The 10,249-nt window shown below is 41.1% G+C and overlaps 1 protein-coding gene across 2 annotated transcripts in view; it reads left to right on the top strand.

Moving 5' to 3' along the window:
• Positions 1 to 10,249, top strand: part of LCP1 (lymphocyte cytosolic protein 1) — an 83,333-nt gene that overhangs the window by 30,022 nt on the left and 43,062 nt on the right. Inside the window, exons 1-2 of one of the 2 annotated variants that reach the window (XM_030310934.1) lie at positions 1,056 to 1,060; positions 10,134 to 10,137. The exons of the other annotated variant lie outside the window; for it this stretch is intronic. The gene's annotated coding sequence lies outside the window, so the exon portion shown is untranslated. Of the gene's footprint in view, positions 1 to 1,055; positions 1,061 to 10,133; positions 10,138 to 10,249 lie in introns of those variants that run through there. 2 annotated transcript variants of the gene reach the window in all.

A 10,249-nucleotide genomic window follows, 5' to 3' on the forward strand; every position in this document is an offset into this window, starting at 1 on the left:
GCCAAGCTGTAGCCACCCCATGTGGCTGTCCAGAGTCGGACCCCTCAGTTCTGTGGGGTGGCTTCTTCTCTAGTTATCCACAGTTAGCACCCCCAAAACCAGGATTCTTTTTTTCCCTTTTACCTTATTTTTATTTTTTTATGTTTGTTCATTTTTGAGAGCGAGAGAGAGAGAGACAGAGACAGAGCATGAGTGGGGGTGGGTGCAGAGAGAGAGGGAGACAGAACCTGAAGCAGGCTCCAGGCTCTGAGCTGTCAACACAGAGCCCGACGCAGGGCTCGAACTCAAGAGCAGTGAGACCTTGACCTGAGCCGAATTTGGACGCCCAACGAAATGAGCCACCCAGGTGCCCCCTTTTTTTTTCCCCCCTTTCAAACCAAACCATGTTTTGATTTATTTCTCTTGCTTTATCTCGGGGACGCTATTTACTGTGATTTGATCTACTTTAAAATGTTTTCAGGAAAGTGGGTATTGATCATTTAGATTGTGCTGCTCATTGGCCTGGTGGGAGTAGTTTAATTTTAGCTCCCGTGGTTCTGTTTTTCTAAAAAGTTTCTTTACAGCATTTGAGTGGATGTATTAACGTCTTGAGTCATATGTTGCTGAGTGTGTTACTGGTTATTTGAGTGATTTTGGTGCCAGTGGTTTTAATGGGTATGTCTGATAACCACAAGGATTCGGAGGCGCCTTTTCTTCATTTACTCTCTAAAAATAAAAGCAATTTGCGTGGCTTAATTGTACCGTTTTTGCAGAATTGTTTGAACTATTGCTTAGGCTGATGACCAAACAAATGGCCGTTAAATTCTGGATGAAAGGCTTCTGTCTACATCAGAAATTCTGATAAAGTCGACATGGAATATTTACTCCAGAAGCTCTGTTGAAACATAGACTTTAAATCTTGTAGCGTCGGCATTCATTTAATTATCATTATCCAACAGTATTAACAACCATTGACAGATGATAAACATAAAAGCCATTCAGACTGGAAATGGCTTAATTTATCAGGGTACTTATCAAAACCCAATTTTTCTTATTCAAGGATAGCAACTCATTTTTTCAAGTTAGTTCCTCAGGGCAACTTAAAAAAAAAAACAACCTATCAGTCAACAACGCTGGTTTATTCGCCTTGTTTTAGTTTTGAATTTACATACATTTATCATAATTGGTTTCTATTAAATAAAACATTTCAAAGAAAGAACCATCTGCACAGGCAAATTTGAATGGAATTAGCCATTTACCTATAAATGTGAATTTCTGAAAGTTGCAAAATGTGGGCATCAATATGTTTTACACATCTCTCGTGAGTGGTTTTAAACTAGCAAAAATGTGGAATTGGGGGAGGAGGACCTGAGCCCCAGAAAAGAACAAATTAAAAAAAATGCTCTATCTTCTTTCCAGTAAAAATATTAATGGGAACAAAATAAATTAGAGTGTGAAGGTATGTCAGTCTTTTCCTTACTTTGGAAGGAAATAAAATGGAATATGAAAAAGTTAATTCAAAGTAGAGAAAAAAGTCTCTTGATTTAAATCAAGTTTAGACTGTTAAAGTGTCAGCCTGATACGCTATAAAATATCCATTTCTCTTCTGTCTAGCTCACCCCCAGTAGCATCAGGGAAGAATCTTCTGGGTCTTACCCATTGATCAAGCACTGTTATGGTGGGACATTTCATTAGCTATCTGAAGGATGCTTTTCTTGGTCACATTTAAAATTTTATTTCCTTTAACTTACAAAGTATGCCTTGAAACAATCAGTAATTTGGGAAACAATTTCAGTATTTTAATAACATTTATAAACCTTCTTCTGGTCCCTGTGAAGAAGGGAGGCCAACAAGTAAAGTCCCATTCAAATATGACCTACTTAGAGAGGACAAGACAAGTAATAAAAATATTATTATATTATAATATTTATACCTACTTACAACATGTAGCCACTCCTTATGCATTATCTCACATAATGCCTTTAGACATGAGGCAGGGGGCTCACCGTGGAAGCAACTGGCCCACTGTCACTGGGCTACTGGAGGGGTCGAGGGATGTTAGATAGTTATGATTTCCAGCTCCATATTGCTTCTCTATAAGCATCTGTCTCTTCTAGATCCCTTCTTCCACACCAGCGTATTTTTTTTTCCCAGATGTAGATCATTAGAAGCTTTTATTTCTGAAGCTGACTGAGGAGACCTTGGTGCTCATAATTTTAAAGGAAAGAGGGGGAGAAAGAGAAGAGAAAAAAATTTGCAATAAACCCAGAAGCTTTTTTTGTCTTTATAAGTAAGAGATATCGTTGTGGGTTTCATGTAATGAGTGCAGAATCCTCTTTTAGAGAATGAAGAAGTATCCTCTCTTAATTAATGTGTAATTTTACCAAAGAATTGTACGCCTTCACAAACTTGCCTCAACCACTTCCCCAACCTTATTTCTTGTCACTCCCTTCTGCTCTGGCTGCCCTCCATCCTCTCACCCCCCCCTCACTTGCCCATGTTCTGGGTGCACAAGACCACAAGCCGCCAGAAAGTTCCATGCTTTCACTTCTTTTTGCTCCAACTGTCGCTCTGATTGCTTTCTTATTTATAAAACTTACAGTCAATTTTCAAGACTCACTTCAAGAAACGAGTCCTTTTGGAAGTCTTCCCTATGGAACCCTTCCGCCATCTTCCTTGCCCCACGAACAGTTTCTTCTGTGTGTGTGTCTGTTTAACGTTCTGATCTTAGAGTAAGTATAGCAGTAACCATAATTGCTTAAGTTTCAATTCCTTGTTTGACAGCCTGAGCTCCTTCTTAGCTCTCCTAGCACATGGTCAGCACTAATGATATTTATTGAATTGGAAATTTGTCACACGTATTTTCTCTCAGCTACTTAGAGATGCATGGAAGTCTTTTCTTTGATTCCACTTATGAGCTTATTATTTACTGAGTTCCTCACAGTGATGGCTGTGAAAGGAAGTATAGTAATCATACGGTATTTTGCATTCTACCACGCTTCCTCTTTGCCAAAGCACTATTCTTCATTTTAGCCTCAAAGCACTGAATGGACATTGAGTGCAAGGTATTTAGGAAATTTCCCAGTGACCATCGCAAACAGAGAAAATTACAATCTTATTATTTCAGCCTACACACAGTCAATGACCTCAAACTTAGCTACACTTACTGAAACTGTTGTAGTTGATAATGGGCTTCTTTGATGACAGGGAACCTAAGAACAGGTATTGGTAACTTTTGCTTAGTTACTTTGGATTATTCTAGAAAGTTCTCAAGTCAACTTCTCCTCATTACTTGTAGAATAAAGACCCTCCATATATAGAGGAGAGAGGGCAAACACATTTTGATATCAGTCTAGGTGAAATCAAATTCACAAACTTGCTCATAAGATTCCATTAACGAAGAGCCAAAATTTATAAAGCAAGATTGTAAAGGCACCAGACTTTATGATTAATAGATTTTGTGGCAGAGTAACATTATTTATATTAGTCTAATTGTTTCTTTAGGGCTTTTTGTCAGCTAGTTTCCCAACTCACAGAAACCACCAACCAAAATGATGCTATGCCACCTACATATTGAGCCCTGCGGGCATAATAAACATTAGCATTAGAGCTCCACCAAAATGTCAAACTAACCAGTGTCAACAGATTCCAAGAGTTTCAAGTTTCCCTGTTTTGCCAGATGGCAAGGCACTTACATCAAAAGCATCCCATGTTTCACGCTGTTTTCATTTTGAAGTTCTGAGAAGTTGCCACCAGATTAGGCGTTCACATTTTTAGGGGCATCTCCCTACAGCTGCTGAAGACACACAGGGCTGCCCAGATGGCATCTCCCGTGGCTTTCCTCAGTTCCCTTCTGAGTCCATTTCCTTAAACTATTGACTGTCCCCATTGTTTTGGGTTTGCCAAGTTTCAGTGATTACATCAGTCTTCCCAGTAATTTCATCATCGCTTCATCTTGTAACCTACAGCAAGCAGTAGAGCGGGGAAGAAAGAATTTCAATTTACCACCCTAATAATGATAGCTAACACTCGTGTACTACTCACTCGGGACCGAGTATTTTTTGTGTTTTAACCAACACTGATATATTTGGTCATCCCTACAATCCTGCGAGGTAGTTACTGGTGTTATCTTCATACGTGAAGAAAGCCAGTCCATTCAGATGGTTTATTACTTTAATTTTCTACATTTGAATCAGTTTTTTATATAACTGCTGAATTCCAGGAGAAATAATATTCTCCTGGAATAAACAGGCAGCAGACCATGGGGCTTATTTGTACTTAAGCTCTGGAGTCGAGCTCAAATAATGATAATTTATCCCAAATAAATGGATCTGTATTCCAATTGCTTTTATCAGACAGATCCCTCCTCTTCCTTTTCTTCTTTTCCTTCTCCTTCTCCTTCATCACCATCACCATCAGTATCTACCCAGCACCTCTCTGCACTTGACTATTTAGTTTTTACCAATTTATCGATCTCTGCATGGGTCGCAAAATATGATTTCCATCCTCAAAAGCTTTGACAAGTTTTCAGTCTTAAAAGGTTAGAATACTTTCAGTCAAGTTTTATTCACCTTTTTGACTGTTGTGACTGATAGACACAAATAAATTAGACGATTTAGTATTTACACTGGAACACCCATATCTCTAATTGTACAGTCGTGGCCAAACACAGGTGTCCTAAAAACTGTGAAAGAATGCAAGATTGTTTTAATTGTGAGTTGAAAAAGAGATGTAAAAAGTGACCCACTTAGGGGCTTAAAATGAGTTGTGCTCGACTTCAGAGCCACGCCTGTGTGTCAGCCCCATTTATAAGTTACAAGGAGGCTTGTTTCTCAAATATGGTCATTGGGTTTTTTCTGGTGGAAGGAAAAGCTGCAATGTTAAATTGAGGAACTCGCACAGCCACAGTCCTGTGGTTGCAGCATTGATTCGTGTTTTAGTCCAGCAGCAGTTACATAGCCAGTGGATGCTCTCTGCCTTATCTCTCTTATCTGTCTTATCTGTCTCTGTCTGTCTCTGTCTCTCTCTCTCTCTCTCTCTCACACACACACACACACACACACACACACACACACACACACATCTTTCTGAGTGGCTGAACTAAAACGGAAAAGAGATTATGTTCTCCACCGGCAGAAAAGCCAAGACACCAAATTCTGCAGGCGAATTAATTATGCATGTGAATTGCAATCTCCGGATAATTTGTTTTCCTTTTTTCTCTGGTTGTACTTTCAGGGGGGAAGTGAATTAATGGAATAATTACTTTGCATTTAAACAACACCCTGCATGTTGATCCCTCAGTCGGGTAGTCAGTACCGAAATTTATCTAAGCTGCGTACCCAAATATATGAAGTGAAGAGGTACACAAATGTATGTGTATAAAATTTGCATCTTCTTCCTTTTCTCCCACAAAATTTAGAATTAGAATTGCATCTTTGTTCATCTCTGGTGTAACATTTTAAAATGTGGGTCCTCTACACCTCCTTGACATCATCAGCCCACGTTTTTTCACTGGGTGGGGCTGGGGGGTCCTTAGGGGAGAAATCTGGGCGATACATGCAAAGTGAAAGTAAGAAAAAAAATGAGCAACGCCTATGCTGTTATGCCCCCCTTCTTCATCTTGACAATGTGAAATGAACTTTCCCTGTCATTTCCAATGCTTTGTAAACATTAAAAAAAAATCCCTTTGGAAAGATAGAATATTATGGTCACCTTTGAGAAATTTTTCAGATTTTTCCTTTCCCTTGTTGTCTTTCAGATGAAGTCTTTTCATCAACATATCCTTGATCCTTTGTTTCTTTCCTATGACCACAGAGTAAAGGCAATTGGGATACTTAATCTGTCCGATCATATATAAAGTATACAATATAGAATGTATTTAATATTGTATATCATTTTAGTTTTTTAAAGTTTGTGAGTCTGTCTGTAATTTCTGTGCATGAAACAAACAGGTATGATATTCAGAAGACAGAGCAAATTTGGAGGCAAATTTGGATTCATATTTTGGTCTTTTACTAAGTGTGGAGCCTGAGCAAGTCTCAGTTTCCTCATCTATAAAATAGGAGAAAGCACTGTCTGTTTCCTAGAACTGTTCTTAGGGTCATTTTCCTTTCCCATTTCCCCATGCCATCAGTCTGTCTGCACAGTCACTCTACGACACTCATCATCACTGTGGACTGACCGAGCCCTCACCATTTGCTGGGCGTTGTGCTGAACACTTGACATATATTTACTCTTACATTTCAACACAAAAGATGCATAAGGTTGATATTGTCATATTCTTATAACAGATGACCAAACTGAGGTTCATGGAGGATTAAGTCCAAGGTCCCAGAGCCAGTTAAGTGCCAGAACCAAGATTTACACCCTGCCTCTTTCCCATTTTATATTCACAGTTTCTTAAAGGTGATTTAAAATTTTGACAAAAGAAATGATATATATCACATATCCCAGTATAAATTGGTATCGGTAAATATTTGCCAACCAAACTGTGGCTTCCAACAGACTGAAGATATGTATAGCCCGTCAAATTAATACAAATTTCCTGCCTCCATGTATCTGTTAGTCCTCATTTTTTTTTTTGAGAATGAGTTTGTCATTAGAGATTCTAGAACAACGACCCCAATGAGCCTATAGAAAATGAGGTCACATTGTTAAGAATAAATAGAAGCTTCTGTTGTAATTGCGAACATACAAATGTGTGCTGCGTATTGTCTTGGTATCAGATACTCATAGATCTCATTTCTTTTGGTGACTCATGGAGATGTGGTCAGGCTTTTCTTAAGATTGCTATACATTTTCCCACTCTGGCCACACTTCCTCAACTGTTAGAAGGTACTTTCCACCGTCAGTATTTCAGGCAAGAATAAGCCCCTTGACCACTCAACCTCAGATCAGCCAATACCAATGCTGTTGACTTCTGGTTATGTCAGGTAGCACTTCTGCAATACCTTTTGCAACTGACTTCAAGAACTCTGTATGAGAAATGTGCTAAAAGAACCAAAACGAGCCACACTAAGACCATTTGAAGGTAGAACACAGATGTGAAATATAGATTTACATACACACAGACCTACATGTAACATACATACAATTAAGTGTGGATTTTAGGTGGTGACTCTACATAACACTTGATACAATTTATGGTGGAAATTGCGTTTATTCCCCAAGATGATTTTGTGAAACTTCTTTTTTTTAATTTCCCCGTTCATTTCTTCCTTGCTTTCTTCTTTCCTTCCTTCATTAAGCACTGTTGTATACAATTTAAATCCTCTGTCTCATTTAATTCTAATACAACCCTATGGAATGAGCACTGTAAATTGCATTACTAATAGCGCTTTTTTACATATGAGGAAACTGAGGCTCAGAAAATTTAAGGAGCACCTAGTTGGCTTAGTCAGTTAGGTGTCCGACTCCTGATGTCAGCTCAGGTCATGATCTCAAAGTTCATGAGTTCCAGCCCCACGCCAGGCTCATGCTGGGTTTGGAGCCTGCTTGGAATTCTCTCTCCTTCACTCTGTGCCCCTCCCTGACTCACACGCATGTGCTCAATCTCTCTCTCTCTCTCTCAAAATAAATAAACTTAAAAAAAAATTTAAGGAGGGCCGCCTGGGTGGCTCCGTCGGTTAAGCGTCCGACTTCAGCTCAGGTCATGATCTTGTGGTCCATGGGTTCAAGCCCCGTGTCAGGCTTGCATCTGTCAGCCTGTCAGCGCAGAGCCTGGAGCCTGCTTCGGATTCTGCGTGTGTGTCTCTCTCTCTGCCCCTCCCCTGCTCGTGCTCTGTCTCTCAGAAAGAAAGAAATGTTAAGTTTTTTTTTTTTTTAATTTAAGGAATGTGTACAAAAACACATAGCAAGAAACAGTTGCATAGAAAACTCATCATCTTTTCACCATACCATGCTGCTCCCTAGTTTATTATCGATATACAATTGTATATGTAATTTCACCAAGGAAGACAGGATCATTAGCATTTGGATGAGGATTTTGGATGCCTGAAATGGATTTTTGCTGGCTTGGACTAGGAGAAAGGCAGCTTGTGTTGTTGCAATAGGTGAGGCTGTAAACTGTGGAGCCTAGGCCATCCCTGAAAGACGTGGTTGAAGACAGTTCTCCCCTTGTTTTCCTCTCCATCGACATCTCCGAGGTATAAAGTACATTTCATGGATTTTGCATCCCTAGGTTTGCTTTTTTTTTTTAATCTGTTAACGTCGTTTAAGTGTTTAGTTGACTTCTGTTTTTCCCATACCTTGGCTAAACCAAACGACAATTCTCAAGGATCTACTTCGCTTTTCAGACCAATCACTGACTCACTTTGAGACTTTGGGGAGTAACTTCACTTTTCAGGGCCCCATTTCCCATTTTCTAACATATCCAGTTCCTTCCTCACTTTGTAGGGCTGTATTTTCTGCATGGGAGATGGCGATAGAAGGAGGAATCTCTGTCCATATAAACAAACCCAAAATGGCCTCTAGACACAGTGGTTTTGTTGCATTAGGAAGCTGCGGAGTATTTGTATGACCTAAAGGGGATGCCTTCAGCATTGTGGCGGAAGATAGCAGGGAGAGCCTAGATCACCAAGCTTTTTCTTCTGGAAACAAGAGCTGGTGAGGAAGGCAACCACATTGGCACTTCCCCAAACTCTTCTAGGGGCTGCCTCCTGGGCCAGTCATACTAAACCCCCAACGGCTTCCTTGGTGACCTTCTCTTGCTTGACTCCTCCCTTTGCAGGGCTATTTTCTCCTATACAGTAGTCCCCCCCTTATCCACGGCTTCGCTTTCCACAGTTTCAGTTACCCACGGTCAACCGCGGTCCGGAAGCAAAATATCCTCCTCCTGACATTTTTTTTTTTCAACGTTTATTTATTTTTGGGACAGAAAGAGACAGAGCATGAATGGGGGAGGGGGCAGAGAGAGAGGGAGACACAGAATCGGAAACAGGCTCCAGGCTCTGAGCCATCAGCCCAGAGCCTGACGCGGGGCTCGAACTCACGGACCGCGAGATCGTGACCTGGCTGAAGTCGGACTCTTAACCGACTGCGCCACCCAGGCGCCCCCTGACATTTTATCAGAAGGTAAAAGGTCAACAGTAGCCCAATGCTACGTCCCACCACCTACATCATTCACCTCACCTCGTGTCACCATGTAGGCATTTTATCATCTCACATCATCACAAGAAGGGTGAGTACAGTACAAAAAAATATTTTGAGAGTGAGACCACATTCACATAACTCTTATTGCAGAATATTGTGAGAATTGTTCTGTTTCATTAATTGTCGTTAGTTTCTTACTGTGCCTAATTTATAAATTGTACTTTGTCATAGTTGTGTATGTATAAGGGAAAACATAGTATTTATTAGATTTGGTACTACCCGTGGTCGCAGGCATCCGCTGGGGGTCTTGGAACATAGCCCCTGTGGATAATGGGGACCACGGTGTGGAGAAATGGAGTGCCGCTCTCCACTTTGTCTTTTTGGAAAATTCCAACTGGTTCTTTGAGATGTAGCCCAAGGAAAGTTAATATTGCCTTCTTTGGAGACGTCTCCCTTCTCCTCTGGGGCAGAGTTAAGTGCTTCTCCCTCTCTGCTCCCACAGCGCCGTGATAATAACACAGTTAGAACGTGAAGGTCAGCGTGGCCTCTAAGTGGCAGTCGGCACTTCCCTTCACAGGATTGTGTGTCCTTCAAGAGCAAGGATTCTTTGCTATTCATCGTTGCATCTCCAGCCCTAGAAGAAGGCCAGGGCTTTATTCAATGTGATGGGATGACAGGTGTGGAGCTACTAAGGAAGAGCACCCCTTGTCCCCCAGAGACAGGAGGCACAGGCAGGAATGGGCATGGTCACCCTGGCGGTGTTCTTGCTCCTAACTCTCCCCTGAAGATGTTGAGGAACTGAAGGGAGCTTCTCCAAAGAGCCCGGGAAGGTTTTAGCCATAGGTAAAACCTTGCCAAGCGTGTGTATCCCCAGTGAACTCGAGGTCAGAGCTGAGTAACCCCGAAGGAGAGCAGAGAACCTTAAGGTACAGAAATCCAGTGACCCCAGATACGAGGAAAGCTGCCTCCAGGAAGACCTACATCGTGTTGGCCTGTAGTGGGGTGTAGGGTGCCTCAACCGACCCCCAGGCTCTGTGCCAGCATGAGGCTTCCCTAGTTCACAGCAAGGTAACCCTGGGCCAGTTATTAAAATCTCAGTTCCCTCGTCTCTGAAGAGCAAATCATAACAGTGTTCCCTAGGACTGTGGCTCGAGGTAAATGCATATAAAACACTTAGCGT

Source organism: Lynx canadensis, chromosome A1, assembly GCF_007474595.2.
Source record: "Lynx canadensis isolate LIC74 chromosome A1, mLynCan4.pri.v2, whole genome shotgun sequence".
NCBI lineage: Eukaryota > Metazoa > Chordata > Mammalia > Carnivora > Felidae > Lynx > Lynx canadensis.